The sequence below is a fragment of the Heterodontus francisci genome, chromosome 13 (genome assembly GCF_036365525.1).
Source record: "Heterodontus francisci isolate sHetFra1 chromosome 13, sHetFra1.hap1, whole genome shotgun sequence".
Classification (NCBI taxonomy): Eukaryota; Metazoa; Chordata; class Chondrichthyes; order Heterodontiformes; family Heterodontidae; genus Heterodontus; species Heterodontus francisci.
In genome coordinates, this window is record NC_090383.1 from 97,650,876 (window position 1) to 97,677,340 (window position 26,465).

At 43.9% G+C, this 26,465-nt stretch overlaps 1 long non-coding RNA gene across 1 annotated transcript in view; it reads right to left on the minus strand.

Moving 5' to 3' along the window:
• Positions 1 to 9,094: 9,094 nt before the first annotated feature.
• LOC137376526 (uncharacterized) overlaps positions 9,095 to 26,465 on the minus strand; it is a 154,077-nt gene continuing 136,706 nt past the window's right edge. The window contains exon 6 of the long non-coding RNA XR_010976268.1: positions 9,095 to 9,631. This is a non-coding gene — a long non-coding RNA (uncharacterized lncRNA). The remainder of the gene's footprint in view (positions 9,632 to 26,465) is intronic.

The following is a 26,465-nucleotide window of genomic DNA, read 5'->3' on the forward strand; positions in this document are numbered from 1 at the left end:
GATGCACAGACTGCCCTAACCCATATACACTTTGCTTTCACCCATGCATGCTGTGCCTCACCTAAGTATATTCCGCTCCCACCCATCTGTGCATTGCCTCTAGCACAGTAATCATTATCACTCTTGCAGTTATGTTGCTCAGTATCTCTAGGGCTGCAAAGGTTAAAGTTCTGATTAAAACTGAGATAGATTTGCCAGTGGCAGTTGGCCAAAGTGTGTACTTTTATTTCCCAGAATGACATTAAGATTCCTAGTGTCGTAGGATAATTAGCTTTTACTGGCAGTCTGAACTCCTTGCCATACATGTCAGAACCTGCACTATATGTCCCAATTTCTGTGGTTTGTGAAACACTAATTTCACCAGATTAGCAGAGATATAAGTAATGCTGGTGTGCTATTTCCCAACCAACTGTGAGTTAATTTATAATTGGTAAATTAAGGCATCAGATGGCAAACTAGTTGAAATTATGTAAATTTGACCTCATAGCAGCTGAGAATTAGTCATACAACCATTGCAGGTTTGGTTGCTAATAATGGGAAATTGCAAGGGAACAAAGTCAGAAGCCATGCCTTACTGAGGCAGAATTTAAAATTGTCGTTGAAGGATTCATGAAATAAAAATGAAGTTATCAGCTTGCAAAACCTTTGGCAACCAGGAAGGGCCATTGAAAGGGCTGAGCAATGATTGTTCACAAAGCTTTTAAATATATATATATTTTTAACAAATTTTCTCTGCTCACCTTAAATTGCTGACACCGACTGAATTACAGCATCAACTGTGCACCAGTGTATAGCAAGATGAATTGTTACAGTGAAGCAACTACCAGCTAGTTTAAATACAACTAATAGCCCTGTTTGTTTTTAGGTTGGGCAATTACCTGGTACCATTATGAGTCAGAAAATAGTGATACTGTAAGTAAGGTGCTCTTGTTTAGAAACACAGTCTAAAAACTATTCAATGATTTAAAGAACTAGAAATGCAAATTATGGTATCAGAAAGGGAGTATTTAGCTCTACCAATGAGTCAGCAGGTTTAGTCTGTGAGTAAATGAGCCATAAAGTATAATGCTGAGTTAGATCAACCGAGTACAAATGTATTCTGTATTGTTAAGATATTTTTCCCATTATATTACACACTAATCTACACTGAGCATGAAGGATAACTACATTCCTAAAATCAATCCACTAGGACTAAATAAACAAGACCCTAAATAGATAAGCAAATAAATTAAAAGTGAGATTAAGGGAAAACAGCCTCTATGAATCCGGCAGGAGAAACAGAGAAGGGGGTCACGGGATTGAATATAAGCGAATGTGGACACGTTAAAAGTGTGAAGAGGGGCAAAGCAGCAGCAGCATCACAGCAGAGGTCACACATAACGTTAAAATATTATTTTAGTACAACCAACAGCAAGAGGGCAGTCAGAGAAGGGAAAAGCCTTAAACATAACTCTGTTTCTCTCTTCCCAGATGTTGCCTGACCTGATGAGTGTTTCCAACATTTTCTGCTTTTATTTCAGATGTTCAGCAGTCACAGTATTTTGCTTTTCTTTGTTTTTATATTGTCTTTACTTACTTTAATGTTGCTTTCCATGATATAAAATTCACCTCAACCATCTAACAATGTTTTTCTTAAAGCAAAGTCATTCCACCAATACATCATTTCTTGTGTGTTTTTCTTTTCTTCCTCCTCCCCTTTGTTCTGGTTCTATTAAAATGCTTGCTCCTCTTTCCATCTTTATCTGATCTGATGAAGAGATGTATGCCTGAAACATTAACTTATTTGTTCTGTCAATGCTGATTGACCTGCTGTGTTTACAGCATCTTCTGTTTCTGTGCAAAGAAAAAAATCAGCCAACATTCCCATTGCTAATTGCTTTCCTGTGAACACTGCTGGAAAATGCATAGAAGTGGATGTTGGGTGAGAAAAGCATTGGCCTTTATTGAGATGCCCTCTGTATTTAATTAGCCTGCTAAACTCTCATTATCACACTCATGCATGAAGAATGGCCACTTGCAGATGGTGCAGATGTCTCCTGGCTCGTGTAAACAGTATCCTGGCAACAGCCAGTGCTGTCAGGAGAGGAGGGGAGAAAACTAGGAAAAAATAAACATTGGTTTGAAATTTCAAGATTGGGGTGCTAAAGTTTTGCATTTGTGAAATATATGCATGGATTGTCAAATCAAGAGTTGGACAAGTTGACAGGCTTGGAATGTCCACAAACTTTATTTTAAACATCAGCTTCAACCAAACTAGTTTTTTTAAAATTCAGTTGTGCTATTAATAAAGGATCTTGTAGCTGCCTTATGGTTAGGCCAAATTCCATGAGGCAGCTACAAAATCCTTTATTAATAGCACAACTGAGTTTTTTTTTAAAAACTAGTTTGGTTGAAGCTGATGTTTAAAATAAAGTTTGTGGACGAATTTGGCCTAACCATCAGCCTCAAGAAAACGAACATTATGGGACAGGACGTCAGAAATACTCCATCCATCAATATCGGCGACCACGCTCTGGAAGTGGTTCAAGAGTTCACCCACCTAGGCTCAACTATCACCAGTAACCTGTCTCTCGATGCAGAAATCAACAAGCGCATGAGAAAGGCTTCCACTGCTATGTCCAGACTAGCCAAGAGAGTGTGGGAAAATGGCGCACTGACACGGAGTGTATCAAGCCTGTGTCCTCAGTACCTTGCTCTATGGCAGCGAGGCCTGGACAACGTATGTCAGCCAAGAGTGACGTCTCAATTCATTCCATCTTCGCTGCCTCCGGAGAATTCTTGGCATCAGGTGGCAGGACCGTATCTCCAACACAGAAGTCCTCGAGGCAGCCAACATCCCCAGCATATACACCCTACTGAGCCAGCGGCGCTTGAGATGGCTTGGCCAAGTGAGCCGCATGGAAGATGGCAGGATCCCCAACGACACATCGTACAGCGAGCTCGTCACTGGTATCAGACCCACCAGCCGTCCATGTCTCCTCTTTAAGCGCGACATGAAGTCCTGTGACATTGATCGCAAGTCATGGGAGTCAGTTGCCAGTGATTGCCAGAGCTGGCGGACAGCCATAAAGGCGGGGCTAAAGTATGGCAAGTCGAAGAGATTTAGAAGTTGGCAGGTAAAAAGGCAGAGGCGCAAGGGGAGAGCCAACTGTGTAACAGTCCCGACAACCAATTTTATCTGCAGCGCCTGTGGAAGAGTCTGTCACTCTAGAATTGAACTTTATAGCCACTCCAGGCGCTGCTTCACAAACCACTGACCACCTCCAGGCGCTTACCCATTGTCTCTCCAGACAAGCAGGCCAAAGAAGAAGCTGCCTTATAACATTTTAAAGCAGGGAAGTCTCTTTTGTCACAGATTGCTTATTATGGAATGCTTTTCTTCCCTTTTTGAGGCCAGCAGACCACTCTCTATGGACATTCCTATGAGTATTTTTATTATGAAACCAGAACAGCTTAAACATTGGTTAAGAGGCAGAGAAGGAACTCTGTATCCATTGCCAACTGGCCTCCAAACATCCTTCAGAGCACTGGGCTAAAGTATGTTTTTGCTGAGTGCTTCTTTTTACCACTGCGCCTACCATGGTGCCTTTTAATGCTATTCTTAATCCTATCTTGGTACAGTGTCAATATTTGGGCCACAAATGGTGCTTTGCTGTGCGCAGCATCATGAGCCTCTTGGGTCCGAGGTGAGCCTTGTCCCGGGGCTGGGAGGACTCTTCAGCAGCCTGTGTTGGCATTGGAAGTATGTGAATAGCCTGGTCTTGTATACTGACACCTACATGAGCTGACAATTGAGGGGATGACTAGAAAGATCACGAGTAAACGCAAGATGAGAGGACAGCATTATGGTGGATTCTAGTAAGACTACTTTTGTTGAATGCCCACTGGCCAGCAGAAGGGTAGAACAGAAGATATCAGATCCTGCAAACCAAGGGATAATAAATAACCTGTTACTCTCAGCAGCCACTTTCCATCATTCTCTCCAAGTAGTTTCCCAGCCAGAAGGCCAGTGGTCAAAGCATTCATTTTGGAGGCACTGACTGGTCTGAAGGGTTTACCATCAGCAGGAACAGGTACTACCAACCACTCCAGGTAGCACTGCAGTATGTCAAATTGCCTTTGGATATTGACACTGAGAATTTCAGTGGACTCTGCCATGATTCTTACCACATGTCTCATGTCTTCCAAGATAGTCCTTAGTGCCTCCATGAGAGTGTGATGCTCATCCAGTATCATTCTGAGAGTCCCAGTGTTATAAGTTTGGAGACTTGGGGGACAAAGATTGACTTAAGCAAAACAGCCACTCCACTCTGTCACATCCCACTTTCACCTCTGACTTCTCCGGCATTATGAGGGTTATGAATGAAGGACTGACACATATATAAAGAGACTGCAAGGAAGGGTCATAGGAGCGGGTAGCTCACCTTGGATATTCTGGTGAAGTTATTTACATTTCTTCATGCATTGAAAAGTAGTTCTGGTGTTCAGCAAGGTGGTATGCACTGCTGCAACCACCTTGCTGCAGAAAATGTGCACTAGATACATTGTGGGACTAACCCCAACCATGAACATTCCTTTCCTCCTGTTCCGTATCGCTGTTAGCAGGATTTGCAGTTTTGGCTCCCTGAGGTTTGTCACTCGTTTTTTTCAACCTGGTTGCCATTCTTGCCACCCAGGTTGCTTGCTCTCTCCATACTTGGTCCTTTAACCAACTGCAAGTTATACATCCTGCTGCTGCTACACCAGCTCTCCTACAGGTATTTTCCAGTCCCCTAACCCAGGTATTTTCCACCCTTTCCCCAATCATTTGGGATTCTTTTGGGGCCTCACATCTGTCTCTACAGGACTTTTCATTCCCCACCTCCCCCAGTTTACCTGAGGTGTTACAGGCTTATTTAGATAGCCTGCACACCTCTACAGTATTTACATCAGCTGCCTCACAATCCACAGCAGGGTCAGCGTCACAACCTTGAGTGGTGATGTTGTAATTTGTGAGTCCATGTGTCATGAGCTGTATGGAACTGGGTGAAAATTGCATTGTGTTCTTTGAACTCTCAGCACTGAATTTCACCAATCAGTACCTTTCAAATGTGGGTGTGCAATCTGAGCAAGTCAACAAACAGACGAAAACAAATTGATTTTATTTTGGTAATCACCTTGTGCTAAAAGCTGGATTGAAAACACACCGCAAAAGACTTTGTGCCCTTAACTAAATAATTGCCCGATTTTTGCCAGATAAATAATTTTACTGGTTTCCCATTGCAGATCAATACCCTTGAGTTACTGATATTGTCCCTTTCCTGGAGGGCTACATTTAAAAAGACAGTAACGAAACCACACTTAAAATAATCATCACACTACTGTGACAATAAACATCAAAACTGAAAGACTATTATTCAGCAATATGACTGGTGGCAGCCCTGCCCACTGTAAACAAATGTTAAAGTCCAAACCTGCCAAATTTGCCTGACATGTATGCTGCACACATAATTAACTTGTGTGCGTGCAAAAGGCATTTATGCCAGGGTTTAAAGTTATTCCTGATAAGTGACTGGGTTGACACTCCTACTCTTTTCAATCTTGGCCTTCACTTTCAACCATGGCCCTTCACCCAGATTTTCAACAAGCAAGCAGTTTAAAAAAAATCAAAGCTCAAAATAACAGCACAAATAAAAATAAACAAGAAAGAATGGATATAGTATGGATGTTGGGGAGACACTTGGGGAGAAAGATAGAATAAATCAATGATAGTGAAATTAATGGATGGACCATTACTGACGTCCTGTCCCATGATGTTAGTTTTCTTGAGGCTGATGGTTAGGCAAAATTCGTTGCAGGCAGCCGCAAACCTGTCGATGAGATTCTGCAGACACTCGTCAGTGTGAGATGTTAATGCAGCATCGTCAGCAAAGAGAAGTTCCCTGATGAGGACTTTCCGAGCTTTGCTCTTCGCTCTAAGACGGGCAAGGTTGAACAACCTGCCACCTGATCTTGCGTGGAGGAAAATTCCTTCTTCTGAAGACTTGCACGCATGTGAGAGCAGCAGGGAGAAGAAAGTCTCAAACAGTGTAGGTGCGAGAACACAACCCTGTTTCACGCCACTCAGGATAGGAAAGGGGTCTGATGAGGTGCCGCTATGCTGAATTGTGCCTTTCATATTGTCATGGAATGAGGTGATGATACTTAGTAGCTTTGGTGGACATCCGATCTTTTCTAGTAGTCTGAAGAGACCACGTCTGCTGACGAGGTCAAAGGCTTTGGTGAGATCAATGAAAGCAACGTAGAGAGGCATCAGTTATCTGCGGCATTTCTCCTGTAGCTGACGAAGGGACAACCAATTTTATCTGCAGCACCTGTGGAAGAGTCTGTCACTCTAGTATTGTCCTTTATAGCCACTCCAGGCGCTGCTCCACAAACCACTGACCACCTGCAGGCGCTTACTCATTGTCTCCCGAGACAAGGAGGCCAAACAAGAAGAAGTGAAATTAAGCAGTTTTTCATCACTCTCTAGGTTTCAGGACAGCATTGCTGCACCAGACTCCCAGCTCTGTCTCCTTCATTTACATTCCCACCTGGTACATACTCCATCAGACAGTGCTCAGAAATAATGTGTATCTGCTGTTACCAGAAAAAAAGTCGTTCCTTTTATATTTCCTGGTGCAGGTGACAGCTGCTCTTTAACCATGTAAAAATGCTTAAAATGGACAACAGCAAATGTCCATTGGGAACTGCAATGGGTTAAGATTCCTGGAAAATTCACAGTTTCCACCACATTAAGGTGCATCTCTGTGGGTACAGGCAACCTTACACACCAGCACCTCACTAAATTAGCCATCTTTCGCATGTGTATAGAGACAGTAAGTGACGTCAGGTTTTACAACGATGAAAGACATTGAGCTGAACCCTATCATCAACGACCAAACACATACATTTTCCAGCAGGATACTTGGATAACAATCAGAAGCAGATTTTTTATCCTCTGTTCACTGGCATAATGAAGCCAATTAGAGGTCCTGATATTTATGGAAAGGCAGGGAGGGAGCGGGGTGCGTGTCTGTGGCCGGGAAACCCGGAAATGCTGGGAATTTAACAGTAGGCCCGTATTAAAATTATTTTTACTCTGTTTCCTGTCCAGCAGGGATCCAATCTGGAACGTTCCTGATCTACATAGCTCGGCCATTTATAGGATTAAACACACACAATCATTGATGGTGTTGAATTATTTTTTTAAATATCAGTGCCCACCAAGAGTCAACAGTAAACAATACTTTTATCTGAAAAATAAAGCAGCTATGTGTTTGAAGTTTTTTTTATTTCCAAAATATACTTTATTCATAAAAATCTGTAAAAATTACATTCCCAAACAGCTTCAAACAGCACCAAAAAATACAAACATTGCAAGCAAGATCAGTTTCCTTCAATACAATCATGAGTTGCTCCACAACCCTTCCATTTCACATTTGTCATGCCGATTACATTTTTTCATTTTACAGCAAATGCAAATTTTCCCAATACAGTTCGAGGGGTTTCCCATGGATCCAGCCCCTCAGTTCAGCTTGGTGGGGGGACCTTACACTGTGGTCTTTCCCCATTGAGCCTTTGCTGCGGCTGCCCCAAGCTTTAGTGCGTCCCTCAGCACGTAGTCCTGGACCTTGGAATGTGCCAGTCTGCAACATTCGGTGGTGGACAACTCTTTGTGCTGGAAGACCAGCAAGTTTCGGGCAGACCAAAGGGCGTCTTTCACCGAATTGATAGTCCTCCAGCAGAAGTTGATGTTTGTCTCGGTGTGTGTCCCTGGGAACAGCCCGTAGAGCACAGACTCCTGTGTTACAGAGCTGCTTGGGATGAACCTTGACAAAAACCACTGCATCTCTTTCCACACCTGCTTTGCAAAGACACATTCCAGGAGGAGGTAGGCAACCGTCTCTTCCCCACCACAGCCACCGCGGGGGCATTGCGCGGAGAGGGTGATACTTCGGGCGTGCAGGAAGGATCTGACAGGGAAGGCCCTTCTCACCACCAGCCAAGCTACATCTTGGTGCTTGTTTGAAAGTTCTGGTGATGAGGCATTCCGCCAAATGACTTTGACGGTCTGCTCGGGGAACCATCCGACAGGATCCTCTGTCTCCTTTTCCCATGGGGCCTTGAGGACATTCCGTGCAGACCACTGCCTGATGGATTGGTGGTCAAACGTGTTTTCCCGCAGAAACTGCTCCACGAAGGATAGGTGGTACGGCATGGTCCAACTGCATGGAGCGTTCTGCGGCAATGTGACCAGGCCCATCCTTCGCAACACCAGGGACAGATAGAACCTCAGCACGTAGTGACACTTAGAGTTTGTGTACTGGAGGTCTACACACATCTTGATGCAGCCGCACACGAAGGTGGTCATCAGGATGAGGGCCACGTTGGGTACATTTTTCCCGCCCTTATCCAGAGATTTGAACATCGTGTCCCTCCGGACCCGGTCTATTTTTGATCCCCAGATGAAGCGGAAAATGGCTCGGGTGACCGCCACAGCGCAGGAGTGGGGTATGGGCCAGACCTGCGCCACGTACAGCAACAACGTGAGCACCTCGCACCTGATGACCAGGTTCTTACCCACAATGGAGAGAGATCGCTGCCCCCACATGCTCAACTTTTGTTGTGCCTTGGCTACTCGCTCCTCCCAGGTTTTGGTGCATGCCCCGGCCCTTCCGAACCATATCCCCAGCACCTTCAGGTAGTCTGACCTGACGGTGAAGGGGACAAAGGATCAGTCAGCCCAGTTCCCAAAGAACATGGCCTTGCTCTTGCCGTGGTTAACTTTGGTTCTCGAGGCCAGTTCGAACTGGTCGCAGATGCTCATCAGTCTGTGCACCGTCAGCGGATCCGAGCAGAAGACGGCAACGTCATCCATGTACAGGGAGGTTTTAACCTGAGTGCCTCCGCTGCCTGGGATTGTCACCCCTCTTATGCTTGCATCCTTCCTAATAGACTCAGCAAAGGGTTCAATACAGCAAACAAACAAGACCGGGGAGAGAGGACAGCCATGTCTGACTCCAGATTGGATTTGAAGTTTTTTTTAATTTCCAAAATATACTTTATTCATAAAAATCTGTAAAAATTACATTCCCAAACAGTTAAAAACAGCATCAAGTCAAAAAATACAAACAGTGCAAAGGTGATCAGTTTCCTTCTGTACAATCATAAGTTGCCTCACAACCCTTCCATTTAATTGTCATGCCATATACATTTTTACATTTACAGCACACAAAATTTTCCCGATACAGTTCGAGGGGTTTCCCATGGATCCAGCCCCTCATTTCAGCTTGGTCGGGGGACCTTACACTGTGGTCTTTCCCCATTGAGCATTTGCTGCGGCTGCCCCAAGCTTTAGTACGTGCCTCATCACGTAGTCCTGGACCTTGGAGTGTGCCAGTCTGCAACATTTGGTGGTGTCGAAGTACATCAACTGAGGTGTCAATCCCACAGCAAAGTGCTCATTTCCTGTCACATACTCAGATGAGAGCCTCGGCTCCACATCCTCACATTATGGTGTTGGGGGTACGGGAAGAGATATTGACGCTCCTATGGCCGGAGACTGCAGCTTTTCGTAAACAAGTAAATTTGTTTGTAATTCCTTTAACTACTGCATGAAAAAAATCAATAAAATCTTCATTATTGGAGAAAGTGAAAGTACAAAACAAAAGTTACTATCGATGCAATATAGTTGCTCTTTTTATAATCCCTTTACATTATTTGAAAACAAATTAAAACAAATGCTCCCACAACCACAGAACTACTATTTACCTATTCATTTGCATTTTGAAGCTCCCACTGTTTAGTGATGTAAGTAGTGAGTTGTGAAGATTAGCTAAGACTCTTCAACATTGAAAAGAGGCATCTTATAAGGGACCTTACAGAGGTCCATATGATACTGACCTGGATACAGGAAGCAATTCCAGAACAAGACTTTTCGGTAGGGAAACAGGGCACAGGTTCCAGTTATAATTGGTAGGTCTGCGACAAATATCAGAAAGTATTTACTTACTCAATGGGTGATAAACAGCTAGAATGGTTTGAGGCCGAGATACTGGATGCCTGATCACGTGATGTCTGAAAATGTTATTGCATCTCTTGTCGTCATCAGTCCCTTGAAATGAGGATGACGTCTGTCAGGGTTCATGATTTGTGTGTCCTCAGGTGACACAGCAGGGTAATCCTGGAACCACAGATCTTTGCGTAGAGAGGACCAGTGTTGCCCTGAGGGAAGGAGGGTTCTCCAACCAGGGTCCTACTCTCTCATTTACCTTGTAAAGGATTGGCTACTGTTGCTTAGTATCTTTGCTTGAATTTAGTGCCAACAACTGTTGTGCAAAAGTTCTGGGAACCAGGAGGCGAAGAAGAGAAACAGATGGAGGGGCAGTGGGCAAACTACAGGTGGGAGAAATTTTGATTCTACCAGTAACTAATAGTAACTCACTGAAATTGCATCAATAACTCCTTCTTCGGTAGTCCCTCAGGATCGAGGATGACTTGCTTCCACACCAGTTCAATGGGTACTGAGATGGCTGATAAGTCCAATGCGTGATCTGCAGCCTCTGCCACATGAGGGGCAGATGGTGCCGGAAGGGTCAGGTAGATGAGTAGTTTGGAGGTTTGTGCACTCCCTCCGACACCTCAACTTCACCTCTGCACGTTCCCAACAAAATCCCTCGAGGCGTATGATGCCTTCCCGTATGAGCTTTCTCCATCGAGGACAATCACGAGTTAGGGACTCCCACAAGTCAACGAGGATGTTTGATCTCTTCAGGGATGCTTTCAGGGCATCTCTAAAGCATTTCTACTGTTCTCCTGGGAGTCTCCTGCTGTAACCAAGTTCTGAGTAGAACAGCTGCTTCAGGAATCTGGTGTCAGGCATGTGAACGACATCAGCGGAGCTGGTTTTGGGTGATGAGCACCGCAATGCTGGGCAGGTTGGCTTGGGAGAGGACGCATCTGTTGGACTGCCTTTCTTGCCACCGTATTTGGAGGATCTTGCAGAGGCACCTCTGGTGGTACTTCTCCAGTTTTTTGAGGTGCCTGCAGTAGGTTGTACAAGTCTCCGAAGCATATGGAAGCGCAGGGATCATTGCTAACCGGTAAATCATGATCTTAGTCTCGGGTCTGAGACTGCCCTCAGAAGTTTGTCACCATCCTGTGTCTACTTCACGATGATATGCAAGCTGTGATCTTCACCAATGGAACCACCACAGACCCTATCTCAGTCAAGACCAGGGTCAAGCAAGGTTGTGTCATCATCTTCGCCATTTTCCTCGCTGCAACGTTACATCTCAACTCCAGCAAACTACCCACAGTTGTGGAAATAATCTACAGAACAGACGGGAAACTGTTCAACCTACGCCACCTTCAATCCAAAACCAAAATCACTCCAACCTCAGTCGTCGTACTTCAATGTGCAGATGACACTTGCATGTGCACTCACTCTGAAACTGAGCTCCAGGACATTGTTGTCTCCTTCTCCAAAGCATATGAGCAAATGGGTCTTTCACTTAACACTTGGAAAACGAAGGACCACTTCCAACCAGCTTCCTCAGCATAACACCTCCCCCCATCAATCAAGCTCAATGGTGAGATCCTGGAAAATCGATAACTAATAGTAATACTGGTAACACTTAGGTACCGCTCATAATCTGATAAGCTATGTGTAACTGGTAGTAATAGGTGTATCACCTTGATATTCTACCTATAACTAGCAGTAATCCTATAAACCCTGACATTCACCATGGGAGTACAACCAGAATCCCTCTTAATTGCATAAGGCCATGGCCAGGTTCACCAGTAGATGGCATTTTAAATAGGCCCGGTCTCATTCCCTATCTTCTTGGATTCTGATTTGGACTCAGGTTCTGTCTGAAAGTGACGACTCTGAACTGGGAATCTCAGTCAGTACTTGAACTTCCCCATAGATTGTTTTATATTCCTCCTTTTCAAATATTTATTCCAATCCCTTTTAAATGATGTTCTCGTCTCTACCTCAATAGCATTGAAGCATCCCATAATCGCAAAGTCCTCAATTCAAGAACACTCCTTCTCCCTATCTCCTTAAGTGAGAATCCTCAGTCTCTGTTCCCTTGTTCCCCATTCACCAACCAGTCGAAACAAAGGGTTGAATCTTAACTCCAAAATATGGATGGGTTGGGGTCACATCAGAGGTTAAAATGCAAAAAATCTGGAAAAGGAACCTAACTCGCCTCTCACCTGGCAACTTCCACTTTTAATAGAGGGGGTACAAGGGGCGAGCAACCAACTTGTGGGAAGTTTAAATATTATAATGTGGCTGCAACCTTCATTTTAACAGTCATTCTATTTTTAACTGCAGGCAGCCAGATTTCCCAGGCCTCGGGAAACTCAGCACCTAAAAAGGAAGGGCTGAATCCATGAAGTAAGTTTCCTTACGGCACTTCTTGTGGGCAGGAGGAGCAGGACTGTTTCTTCCAGGCCTAGCACACTACCCAGTAAATCCATCCCCAACCCCTGACCTCGGACCCCCACACCACTGTCAGATGCCCTCTTGTCCCGGACTACCATGGGACTAAGCCCCCACAATCAGGACCCCTGGACCATCATGTGACCCTTGCAATCTGGATCCCCCACCTCTACCTCAAACTCCCATCCTCTTCTCTCTGCCAACCCCCACTCCGCAGTCTCCCTCTCCTCTGAACACCCTGTTCCCTAGTCTCCTCCTCTCCACATGCCAAAGCCTTAATCCCCTATCCTCAATCTCTTCTCCTCCCCCCTCCGATCCCCTATACCTTGAGCTCCATTCAGCAGCCTCCTTCTCTCCCCATCGCCATTCCCATCTCCTTAATCCCTGATCCCCAGTCACCCCTCTCTCGGGAGCCCCATGTTAATTGTATGTTAATTGTGTTTAATTATATGCAGGTGGAGGGCATTAACTGGGGTTTCACTTAAGCACATATAAAGAGACACTTACTGAAACTGTGGTGTGGTTGAGTTAGGAGGTGTATGCTTGTAATGTTTCACTCTGTAAATAAATGTAAGACCATGTAAAGACTGGTTCCAATATCATCCTTCACCAAGTGGCTTTCTGGCATAGAACACTCCAGTCTGGCTCTCTCATTCATTCTCCAGTCTATGCTTGTCCTTCTGCTTCCTGACTCCCTTCCAACCCCCCAGATTCCCGACTCCTGTCCAGATTGCTTCTGGCAAAGCAACTGGTTCTGATTCTCCATGGCATTGGCAGGGGATGGGGAGGATATTTGGTGACATCACTGAGTGGGAGGCTTCTTCCCAGCAGCAGCTGGTGATGTCATGGAATGAAGAGAGGGCAGAAAATTAAAGTTGAATATCTCCTGGGTTGCAAGTATTAGCACCTGAGAGAACCACGCCTGTTCTGGAAAACTCCTGGACAACCTGGGAGAGTTGGTAACTCTGCAATGATTCTGTACAAGGCACTGGTACAGCTACACCTGGAGTCTGTGTAGAATTCTGTACTACAAGGATTTTCACACATTGGAGGTGTGGTAACCAGCTTAAGGCATCTGAGCTATTTCCCAGAAGTAATCTGGATGGGAGTTGGGAATCTGGGGGTTGGGAGAGAATCAGGAATCAGAGGGACAAGGGAGACTGGGGCACGTGAAAAATCTGAGTTTCCCTGCTGAGGGAGGATATTATTCAAGTATTTAAGATTCTTAAGGCAATAGATAATATGATTGAGATTGCCACAAACCAGGGAACACAAGCTCAAGCATACAAGAGGGAAAGGAAGTTAAGATTTATCTGCTTTACGTGGAGTGAACATGTGGAATGGATTTTCCAGGGAGGCACTGGAGGCAAATAGTATCAAAAATTTTATAGGAAAATTGGATCAATATTTGAAGGAATGAGTGATTGAGAGATATTATTTTTTGGGACAGATCAGATGGCTTGCGGAGCCTTTGCTTGTCCTGCGTGTTTCCAAGTGCGCTGAAGGGCCTTTTTCATCTGAACCTATCTTGTGATTTTGTGAAGTAAAAAATGAAATTAACAAAAAAAAGATCTCATAAATGACTGCCAACAAGTACTTTAATCTTGGTAAATTCTATTCACATTCATAAATTGTTTTGATGTTGTTCTTGTGGATTACAATGTCATCAATAGACCTTGATCAAGTTACATCCCGGGAATGTCCTGCCTCTCATCAATTGTATTCAAGAACATTTTTATAGAGGGTCTCAGTTCCCAATTCAGTCAGGTACACAGAGATTTCTGATGAACTATTTTTATGATTTCTTGAAATTGAAACAATGTTGACAGCTAAGTTATTGGAAAAGAAGAACTGTGGTTATAAAGTTGAAATGGTTTTCTAAAGATTACAAAATAATACAATGTGGAGATATTATTTCATTGTGATCCATTTATGGCCCCTTTACATTAGAGGACATGTCAACCTAGAAAACTAGCAGAAGCTGACATGCCCAAAAAAGTTGACAACTCAAAATCAACCAATAACTCAAGCATATTTAGCAGTCAACATCTAGAGACACCTACATCAAGGTTGTCCAAGCTATTCCCTTTGCAAGCTGTATAGATTAGTGCTCACTCTAAAGACTACAAGAGAGTTGATGTATTCACCAAAGCCTACGAGAGCTTGGCACTTGCCCTGAACACGAGGAAGACTGCAGTCCTCTACCAACCCGCACCAAATGTACCAAATCCAATGCCTTCAATTGAGATTTGTAATGAACAGTTGGAAAATGTCCCTCACTTCCCATATCTTGGAAGCTACCTATCTCAAAAAGCTGACATTGATGAAAAGGTGCAGCACCGAATCCAATGTGCTAGCTCAGCCTATGGTAAATTATGTACTCGCGTTTTTGAGAATCGTGATCTTAGACCTGACAATAAACTCAAAGTCTATGGGCTGTGGTTCTCCCCACACTCCTCTACTGCGCTGAAACTTGGACAACTTATAGGCGCCATACAAAGGCCCTAGAACAATGTCATCAACGCTCTCTTAGAAGGATCTTGCAAATCATGTGGGAGGACAAAAGAACAAACATGAGCGTCCTCCAAGAAACTGATAAGCCAAGTATAGAAGCCTTAATAATCTCACATCAGCTGAAATGGACGGGACATGTCGTCAGAATGCCCAACTCAAGACTGCCGAAATAAGGGCTCAGAGCTAAGCCAGGGAGTCCATTCACACGGGGGCCAAATTACATATTTCAAAGACAATCTCAAAGCGTCCATGAACGTCTGCTCTATTAACATCAGTACAAGGGAAGCAGATGCTCAAACATGACCAAAATGGTGATCCATCATCAAAAATGGTGTGAAGCCCTTCCAATCTAAGAGAAACCACTGAGAGAGAACAGCAAGAGAGACGGAAAGAGAGGGCAGCTGCTCGAGCCAACAATCTGCCACCACCTCTATTGGCCGATAACTGATGTCCTCCCTGGGGTAGAGCTGACAAGGCTAAGAGAGGCTCATAAAGCCGTCTGCAAACCCATAGCCAACACCGACATCTCACTTCCACCCAGCCATCAGCAAGGAAGAATCATCTTTGATATGAGGGACTGCCAATGAGGTGCAGACGATAAAGCCTTGAGAGCCATGCATAGTGCATATACTGGTCCTGAGACCGCATGGGTGGGTGTACTCTCCATGCTACAAGCCCGATCAGAGGGCTGGAAGCTCTGGAGCCTCAGCAGTGCCATCAGGAGAGGTGGTCATTGCTGAGGCAGGTTGGAGAACATGAGTGCGCCTCAACATGGAGGCACCCTCGAGAAGGCAATTTAAATTTTAAAAATTAGGTGGCTCAGGGAGGTAGGCCCCACCGATCAGAGCGGAAACCCCTTCAACAGTAGCGTTGGGGCGGCATTTGCTGCCGGCCGCCCCCTACTTAGGCCATGGAACCTCCAACTCCTATGTCCTCCGGGAAGCCGCCTCCATGCAGCTAAAGTGCCTCCCCATGTGCCTGGGGTGGGGGGGACGCCCACTCATCCCCTAACATTTAAAATGGCCCTCAATTGGGCTATTATTATTCAAATTAGCTGCTCGCCTCCATTTGGCGGGCAGCTGTTCTGACATTCAGCCTATCACTGGGAAACATCCCCAGCAGCATGACTGTGCTGGGGAGCCATCCCACGCAGCTTCCTGGCATATTACCAGCCCACCCACCTCCCAGCCCATTGTCCTGGGCAATTAAAATCCTGGCCATAATGTTTAAAACCATGTTACCATTGAAGTTACATATAGCTGATGTTGCTGATACTAACAGATATTAACATGCTGATTTAGGATCTATCCACAAATTAGGCAACAGAGTTAAGAATAGCACATGGCAAACTTCCAGGCTCACAAAAAGTGAACTAGAAAAACCAGTGACGAAGAAATATTAGCGCACATGGGACTGAGTTGTTTGGGTTTTAAGAATTCAATTATCAAAGCTCAGGGTTATATGCGGCTTTTGGACCACAACTGACAACCCTGCTCTAGTTTATTCTTCTGGGCAACCTTATGACTCGTTTGAGAACACAAGTATCTGCAGTGGTACCAGTGGTGAAACATGGAGACATTATTTTTTCTGGCTGTTGCGCTGAGTATCAACCATGCTTATAACCAGAGGTAAATGCACTTTTCCCAATGTTTGTTTTCACAACATTCTCCAGACAAGACGTGCCAGAAAAGTTACAAGTAGTGATCTTTCAACAAAGACAGACATGAAAGGTTGCATATCTATTCTGTTCTTGAGTTACTGCTCAGAAATCTTCTCTGCAATTAAAACCAGGGCAAGTTCCAGAGCACCAGAAACCAAAGCATAATACCAGTGAGATTTGAATAAAACTGGTTTCACAATCAAAATTACTTAAAGTGGTTTTGGAATTTCAAGTGGGCATCAGCTGGATTTCTTTTTCCAGAAAGCCAGGCGGTGAAGGATACAATTGGAGCCGAATCTTTACACACTTTAAAAGCCTTTATTTATAGAGATACACATTACAAACATACACCTCCTAACCCAGGGGTCTGCAACCTGTGGCTCTGGAGCCACAAGCTACTCTTCAACATCTCATTCGCCGCTGTCAACCTTTTCCAGTTGGATTGCATTAACATGGAAAAAGCCCAAAAAAATTAAGTCAAGCAAAGTAAGAACTGAGTTTTTATTACGGGGATAAAAGGCTAATCATTATGCTGCACTTTACGGTTTCAAATGATTATTTTAACGAGAAACATCATTGTGATCTAAATAAACCAGTTTGAGTGGCATAGCTACACCATGGTTATAAATAATGTCTTTGGTTCAAGGAACAAGTTTTAAGGGTACAATCATTATAGCTGAGATGATAAATTATTCTGAATATTCTATTAGCTTTTTTCAATCACAAGAATCAACAGCCGAAAAATTCTCTTAATTCCACACATCTTAAGTTATAGTTTGTTTTAAAGATGACTTGACTGGCAAAATTATAGCTAAAAAAAGTCAAAAAAGGATAATTCAGAGTTAGGTCTATTTTAATTTCATTTTTTTTCTCTATTGATACATACATTCTATACATGTATTTTATTTATTATATACAGTGTGCAGATTGCAAGCTGAGTGTGGAGACTCAAGTTTGGTGAGTGGGGATTTTAAGTGTTGTTATCTTTATAAAAGTCTCGTCTGCAGTTAGCATTTAACTGGGATTTACCCTCTAGATAAAGTAGGTTTAAGAAAGTAAATTAGGGTTAAGAAAGTAAAGTAAGTTTCTTACAGTCTTAGGCAAGGATTAACAGGATCTACTGCAGAGTAGCTGATTAGTTAAGTTGCTGACAAATCAAATCTGGTTGCTGCAGTTTCAGCTTCAAAAGATATAAATACAGAGGTCTGGGAGCAGCCTGCAAATGGTATGCAGATTGTAAGCCGAGTGTAGAGATTCAAGTTTGGTGAGTGGCGAGTTCGGTGAAGGGGGGAAGAGGTGGTCCATTTTTCTACTTTTTTTCCCCGCTTTTTTAACCCTCCCGTATTTGGTTCTTGCTTCAGTGCAGTGGAAAGAGCTGGTTGGTGAGTAACTGGTAAGCTATTCTACTTATAATAAATAGTCTGTAAAGTTAGGGTATGGCAAGGCAGCTCTGCCAAGTGGAATGTACAGCCTGTGGCATGGGAGAAGTCATGACGCACCATATGTCCTAGACAAACACATCTGCAGGAAGTGTCACCAGCTGCAGAAGCTTGAGCTCCGAGTTTTGGAACTCGAGCGGCGGCTGGAGTCACTGTTTTGCATCCGCGAGAAGCAGGACGACGTGAATAGCATGTTTAGGGAGGTGGTCACACCACAGGTTAGGAGCATGCAGGCAGATAAGGAATGGGTGACTGCCAGGCATTCTAAAAGAACCAGGCAGGTAGTGCAGGAGTCCCCTGATATGATCTCACTTGCTAATCTGTTTTCCATTTTGGATACTGGTGAAGGCGATGGTTCCTCAGAGGAGTGCAGTCAGAGCCAAGTTTGTGGCACCACAGGTGGCTCAGCTGCATAGGAGGGAAGGAAGAAGAGTAGAAGAGCAGTAGTGATAGGGGATTCATTACTCAGGGGAGCAGACAGATGTTTCTGTGGCAGTAAACATGACTCCAGGATGGTGTGTTGCCTCCCTGGTGTCAGGATGTCGCGGAGCGGCTGCAGGAGGGTGAACAGCCAGAGGTCATGGTCCACATTGTTACCAATGACATAGGTAAGAAGGGGGGTAAGGTCCTGAAAGCCAATTTTAGGGATCTAGGAAGTAAAGGCCTGCTTGGGTCTGCAAAAAAAACCCCGACCCGAGCCTGACAGAACCACGTCCGACCCGAGCCCGACCCAGCCTGAGTCCTTCCATTTTTTTCCGCACCCGACCCGACCATCAGTTAACCTACCTTCTGCTTTTCACTTTGTTGCTGATCTGCACAAGCTTAAAATAACTGTAACAAAACCACCTTTCTAGTCAAAAAATTACATTAACAATGGAGCCACTTACCTGTGATAGAATGTGTCCGACCCGACCCGACCCGAGCCCGGCACATGTCGTCGGGTCCCGTCGGATTCGGGTCGGGTAGCAGGCCTTTACTAGGAAGATTAAAAAGCAGGACCTCAAAAGCAGTAATCTCAGGATTACTTTCAGTCCCATGTGCAAGTGAGCATAGAAATAGGAGAATCGAGCGAATGAACACGTGGCTGGAGAACTGGTGTAGGAGGGAGGGCATCAGATATCTGAGACATTGGGACCGGTTCTGGGATAGGTGGGACCTATACAAGATGGATGGGTTGCATCTTGGCAGGACTGGGACGAATATCCTTGCAGGGAGATTTGCTAGTGCTGTTGGGGAGGATTTAAACTGAATTGTCAGGGGGATGGGAACCTGAGAGGGAGCTCAGCTTGGAGGGAAGCAAAACTAGTAACTTGTCAGGTGTGTGGGAACCAGGAGCAAGTATCAGAGAGGAATGCCAAGGTGCACAGAATACTGGGGGACATAGATAGCACTAGAATAGGGAATAGTGTCATTAAGTGGGGTCAGAGTAAGAGAGAAAGTAATAAAGTCTGAATCAGGGTTAATGTGCATGTATGTGAATGCACGGAGTGTGGTTAATAAGACTGGTGAGGTACAGGCGCAGATTGCCATGTGGAAATATGATGCTATGGCTATAACAGAGAGCTGGCTCAAAGAAGGGCAGGACCGGGTGTTAAATATTCCTGGATACAAGGTGTTCAGGAAAGATAGGAAAGGGAAAAAAAGGGGGAGGGGTGGCGGTATTGATTAAGGAGAGCATTGCAGTGCTGGGGAAAAAGGATGTCCCAGAGGGGCCAAGGACAGAAGCAATTAGGCTAGAGCTAAGGAACAAAAAAGGTGTGGTTACATTGCTCGGTGTTGTCTAGAGGCCACCAGCTAGTGGAAAGGACGTGGAGGAACAAATTTGCAAGGAAATTACAGAGAGGTGCAAAAATTATAGGGTAATTTTAATGAGATTTTAATTATCCAAATATAGACTGGGATAATAGTAGTGTAAAGGCAAGAGTTCCTAGTGTGTGTTCAGGAAAATTTTCTGCAACAGCATGTTGCTAGTCCAATGAGAAAGGAGGCACTGCTAGACCTGGTTCTTGGGAATGAGGTGGGCCAAGTGGATCAAGTATCAGTAGGAGAGCATTTAGGGGATAGTGATCATTGTATCATAAGGTTTTAGGCTGACTATGGATAAGGACAAAGAGCAATCCAGGATAAGAATAATTAACTGAAGGAAGCCCAACTTCAGTCGGGTAACAACGGAGCTGGGGCGAATAAATTTGAGTCAAAAGCTGGCAGGAAAATCGGAGGATGAACAATGGGTTACCTTCAAAGAAGAGATAGTTCAGGCACTGTCAAGGTATGTTCCCTCGAAGGGGAAAAGTAGGGCAAACAAATCTAGAGCTCCCTGGATGACAAAAGAGGTAGACATTAAGATAAAGAGAAAGTGTGCTTATGACAGATGCCAGGTAGAAAATACTATTGAGAACCAAGCTGAATATAGAAAGTCCAGAGGGAAGTGAAAAAACAAATAAGAGAAGCAAAGAGAGAGCATGAAATGAGACTGGCAGCTAGCATTAAAGGAAATCCCAAAATTTTCTATAGGCATATAAATAGTAAAATGGTGGTAAAAGGAGGAGTGGGGCTGATTAGGGACCAGAAAGGGGATTTACACATGGAGGCAGAGGGCATAGCTGAGGTATTAAATGAATACTTTGCATCTGTCTTTACCAAGGATGAAGATGCAACCCAGGCGATGTTGAAAGAAGAGGTAAGTCAGTCACTAGTGGGGTTTAAAATTGGTAAAGTGGAAGCATTAGATAGGCTGTCTGCACTTAAAGTGGATAAAACACCAGGGCCAGATTGGATGCATCCAAGGATACTGAGGGAAGTGAGGCTGGAAGTTGCAGAGGCACTGGCCATAATTTTTCAGTCTTCCTTAGACTCGGGGGTAGTGCCAGAGGACTGGAGAATTGCAAACGTTACACCCTTGTTCAAAAAAGCACAGCAACTACAGGCCAGTCAGTTTAACTTCGGTGGTGGGAAAACTTCTAAGAAAAATAATTTGGGACAAAATCAATAGTCACGTGGACAAATATGAGTTAATTAAGGAAAGACAGCATGGATTTCTTAAGGGAAAATCATGTTTAACTAACTTGCTGGAGTTTTTTGGGGAGATAGAGAGGGTTGATGAGGGCAATGCTGTTGATGTGGTGTACATGGACTTTCAAAAGGCATTTGATACAGTGCCACATAACAGACTTGTGAGCAAACTTGTAGCTCATGGAATAAAAGGGACGGTAACAACATGGATACAAAATTGGCTGAGTGACAGGAAACAAAGAGTAGTGGTTAATGGATTTTTTTTGGGCTAGAGGAAAGTTTGTAGTGGAGTTCCCCAGGGATCAGTGTTGGGACCCTTGCTTTTCCTGATACATATTAATGAACTAGACCTTGGTGTACAGGGCACAATTTCAAAGTTTGCAGATGATATGAAACTTGGAAACATTGTGAACTGTGAGGAGGATAATGTAGAACTTCAAAAGAACATAAAATAAAAGCAAAATACTGCGGATGCTGGAAATCTGAAACAAAAACAAGAAATGCTGGATTCACTCAGCAGGTCTGGCAGCATCTGTGGAAAGAGAAGCAGAGTTAACGTTTCGGGTCAGTGACCCTTCTTCGGAACTGACAAATATTAGAAAAGTCACAGATTATAAACAAGTGAGGTGGGGGTTGGGCAAGAGATAACAAAGGAGAAGGTGCAGATTGGACCAGGCCACATAGTTCCGAAGAAGGGTCACTGACCCGAAACGTTAACTCTGCTTCTCTTTCCACAGATGCTGCCAGACCTGCTGAGTGAATCCAGCATTTCTTGTTTTTGTTTCAAAAGAACATAGACAAGTTGGTGGAATGGGCAGACAGGTGGCAGATGAAGTTCAATGCAGAGAAATGTAAATTGATTCATTTTGGTATGAGAAACATGGAGAGACAATATAAAAGGGAGTGCAGGAGCAGAGGGACCTGGGTGTATATGTGCATAAGTCATCGAAGGTGGCAGGACCAGTTGAGAGCATGGTTAATAAAGCATACAGTATCCTGGGCTTTATTAATAGAGGCATAGAGCACAAGAGCAAGGAAGTTATGTTGAACTTGTATAAGACACTAGTTTGGCCTCAGCTGGAGTATTGCGTCCAGTTTAGGGCGCTACACTTTGGAAAAGACGTAGGGCATTGGAGAGAGTACAGAAAAGATTCACTGGAATGGTCCCAGGGATGAGGAACATCAGTTTTGAAGATAGATTGGAGAAGTTAGGGCTGTTTTCCTTGGAAAGAGAAGTCCGAGAGGTGATTTGATAGAGGTATTCAAAATCATGAGGGGTCTGGACAAAGTAAATAGAGAGAAACTGTTCCCGCTCATGAAAGGATCGAGAACGAGAGGGCACTGATTTAAGGTATTTGGTAAGAGAAGCAAAAGTGACATGAGGAAAAACTTTTTTACGCAGCGAGTGTTTAAGGTCTGGAATGTGCTGCCTGAGAACATGGTGGAGGCAGGTTCAATTGAAGCATTCAAAAGGAAATTACAGTTATATGAAAAGGAAGAATGTGCAGGGTTATGGGGAGAAGGCATGGAATGGAACGGAGGGAATTGCTCTATCAGAGCCAGTGCAGACACGATGGGCCAAATGGCCTCCTTCTGCACTGTAACAATTGTGTGATTCTGTGATATGCAAATTATGCATGCTACCAGATACACTTGGCAATGTGCCAAGTATTTGGTTTAGAAATGTGGAAATTTTGTCTTGTGGCTCTCAATAGTTTTTATTTTTGACAAATATTTTTAAAAGTTTCTTCAGGTAACAAAAGGTTGCTGACTCCTGTCCTAACCCAAAAACCACTTTCAGTCTGCTCCTATATATAGGAGCACATGTGAATCCTCAGTTAATGCCCACCACCTGAACTCAATTAAATATTTGATTGCTCTCCAGTTACTGCTGGTGAGGACAGTGTATAGCTGAACCATGCAGACCAAAATGGTTCAAGTTTTGAATACTGATCTGTGCTGAATTAGCTACTCCCAGCCACGTTGACAGTACTTGCAGTGCAGTATGCCTCAGTGCTCCAGGGCTAGTGACCCCTGCATGTGTACGGGGGCCAGCTGTAATGCCCCTAAGATCAAACAGCCTGCCAACACTCAAGAGTCCATGTTAACATATAAAGAATGGCCACTAAGTTATTTGCTGGCTTATAAAAACCTTGGCACCATCAATGGCCTCGTTTCTTCTGTGAACTAACAACAACTTGTATTTATAGGCGCCTTTAACATAATAAAACATCCCGAGGTGTTTCACTGGATCATTAAAAAGCAGAATTTGACACCGAACCACATAAGGAGATATTAGTGCAAATGACCAAAAGTTTGGTTAAAGAAATCGGCTTTTAGGAGCGTCTTAAAGAAACGTAGAGAAGCAGGGAGGTTTAGGGAGGTACTTTCAGAGCTTAGGGTCATGGCAGCTGAAGCTGGAACAATTAAAATTGGGATGCTCAAGAGGTCAAAATTAGATGAGTGTAGCTGTCTCAGAAGGTTTTAGGGCAGGAGCAGATTACAGAGATATAAGGGGCAAAGCCATGGAGGGATTTGAAAACAATGGTGAGAATTTTAAAATCAAAACACTGCTTAACCAGGAACCAATGTAGGTCAGCTGGGACAGGGATGATGGGTCAATGGGACAGCAGAGTTTTGGAATGACATCAAGTTTATGGGAGATAGTAGATGGAAGGCCTGCCTGGTGGCTCACCACCATCATCTCAAGGGCAATTAAGAATGGGCAACAAATGCTGGCGTTACCAGTGACACAACTCATGAAAGAATATTTTAAAAATGTAACAAAGACATGGATGAGGATTTCAGCAGCTAATGAGCTGAGGTTGGGCAGAGATGGGTGATGTTACAGAGATGGAAATAGGCGGTCTTAGTGATGGCATTGATATATGGTCAAAAACTTATCTTGGGGTAAAATATGGCACCGAAGTTGTGCACAGTATGGTTCAGCCTCAGTTTAGAGGCAGCCGAAGGGTCGAGAGAGGTGGTGGTAAGGTAAAGCTGGCTGTCATCAATGTACATATGGAAACTGAGGCTCAGTTTTCAGATGATGTTGCCGAGGGGCAGAATCTATATGAGAAATAGGTGGGAATCAAAGATAGATCCTTGGGGACACCAGAGGTAATAACGTGTAAGTGGGAAGTGAGGTCATTGCAGATGATTCTCTGGCTACAATTAGATAGATAAGAATGGAACCAGGTGAGTGCAGTACTACCCTGCTGGCTGACAGTGGAGAGGCAATGGAGGAGTATGACATGGTGAAGCATGTCAAAGGCTGAACATGTCGTGAAGAACAAGAATCACAGAAATGTTACAGCACAGAAGGAGGCCTGTCGTGTCTGCGCTGACTCTTGGAAGGAGCAATTTACCGACAGCCATTTCCCTGCCTTCTCCATGTAGCCCTGCACATTCTTCCTTTTCAGATAACAGTCCAATTCCCTCTTGAATGTCTCGCTTGAACCTGCCTCCACCACACTCTGAGGCAGTGCATTGCAGATCCTGACCACTCGCTGCATGAAAACATATTTTCTCATGTCACTATTGCTTCTTTTGCCAATTAACTTAAATCTGTGTCCTCTTGTTCTCGATCATTCCACCAATGGGAACGGTTTTTCCTATCTACTCTGTCTAGACCCCTCATGATTTTGAATACCTCTATCTAATCTCTTGTCAACCTTCTCTTCTCCAGGGAAAAGAGTCCCAACTGCTCTCTCAACCTGTCCTGCCACCTTCAATGATTTATGCACATTTACACTCAGGTCCCTCTGCTTCTGCACCCTTTTTAGAATTGTACCCTTTATTTTATATTGTCTCTCCGTGTTCTTCCTACCAAAATGAATCACTTCACACTTCTCTGCATTGTTTCATCTGCCACTTGCCCACACATTGCACCAACCTGTCTATGTCCTTTCAAAGTTGTACATTATCCCCCTCACAGTTCACAATGCTTCCAAGTTTCGTATCATCTGCAAGTTTTGAAATTGTGCCATGTACAGCAAAGTCTAGGTCATTAATATGTATCAGGAAGAGGAAGGGTCCTAAAATTAACTCCTGGGGAATTCCACTACAAACCTTCCTCCAGTCCAAAAACATCCATTAACCATTGCTTTTTGTTTCCTGTAACTCAGCCAATTTCGTATCCATGTTGCTACTGTCTCTTTTATTTGATGAGCTATAAGTTTGCTCACAAGTCTGTTGTGTGGCACCTTATCATATGGCTTTTGGAAGTCCATGTACACATCAACAGCATTACTATCAGTCATCATCAGATGTTACCTCATCAAAAAACTCCAGCAAGTTAGTTACACAAGATTTGCCCTTAACAAATAAAAACAAGAAATGCTGGAAATACTCAGCAGGTTTGGCAGCATCTGTGGAGAGAGAAGCAGAGTTAACGCTTCAGGTCAGTGACCCTTCATCAGTGACGAAGGGTCACTGACCTGAAACGATAACTCTACTTCTCTCTCCACAGATGCTGCCAAACCTGCTGAGTATTTCCAGCATTTCTTGTTTTTATTTCAGATTTCCAGCATCTGCAGTATTTTGCTTTTATTTTGCCCTTAACAAATCTGTGTTGGCTTTCCTTAATTAACTCACATTTGCCCAACTGTCTATTCATTTTGTCCCAAATTATCATTTCTAGAAGGTTAAATTGACTGGCCTGTAGTTGCTGGGCTTATCTATACACCCTTTCTTGAAAAAGGGTGTAGCATTTGCAATTCTCCAGTCCTCTGCCATCATCCCGAGTCTAAGGAAGATTGGAAAATTATGGCCAGTGCCTCCGCAAATTCCACTCTCACTTTCCTCAGTATCCTTGGATGCATCTCATTCAGTTTTGGTGCCTTATCAACTTTAAGTACAGACAGCCTATCCAATACCTCCTCCTTATCAATTTTAAACCCTTCAAGTGTCTGAATTCCCTTCTCTTTCACTGTGACCTGCACAGCATCTTCTTTCTTGGTAAAGCCAGATGCAAAGTATTCATTTAATACCTCAGCCATACTCCCTGCCTCCATGTCAAAATCCCCTTTTTGGTCCCTAATCAGGCTTGCTCCTTCTTTTACCACTCTTTTACTATTTATATGCCTGTAGAAGACTTTTGGATTCCTTTAGCACAGTCACATAGGATGTCATTTGTGACTTTGACAAGAGCCATTTCGGTATTGTTCCAGTGGCAGAAACATGATTGGAGAAATTCAAACATGGAGTTCCAGAAAGATGAGCACAGATTTGGGAGGCAACACATTCAAGGTCTTTGGAGGGGAAAGGGAGGTTAGAGATGGTTGTTACTTAGCAAAAATGGAGGAAGAATTTTTTTTTGAGAACAGTGCTGATGATGGCAGATTTGAAGGATAGTGAAGTACACTGG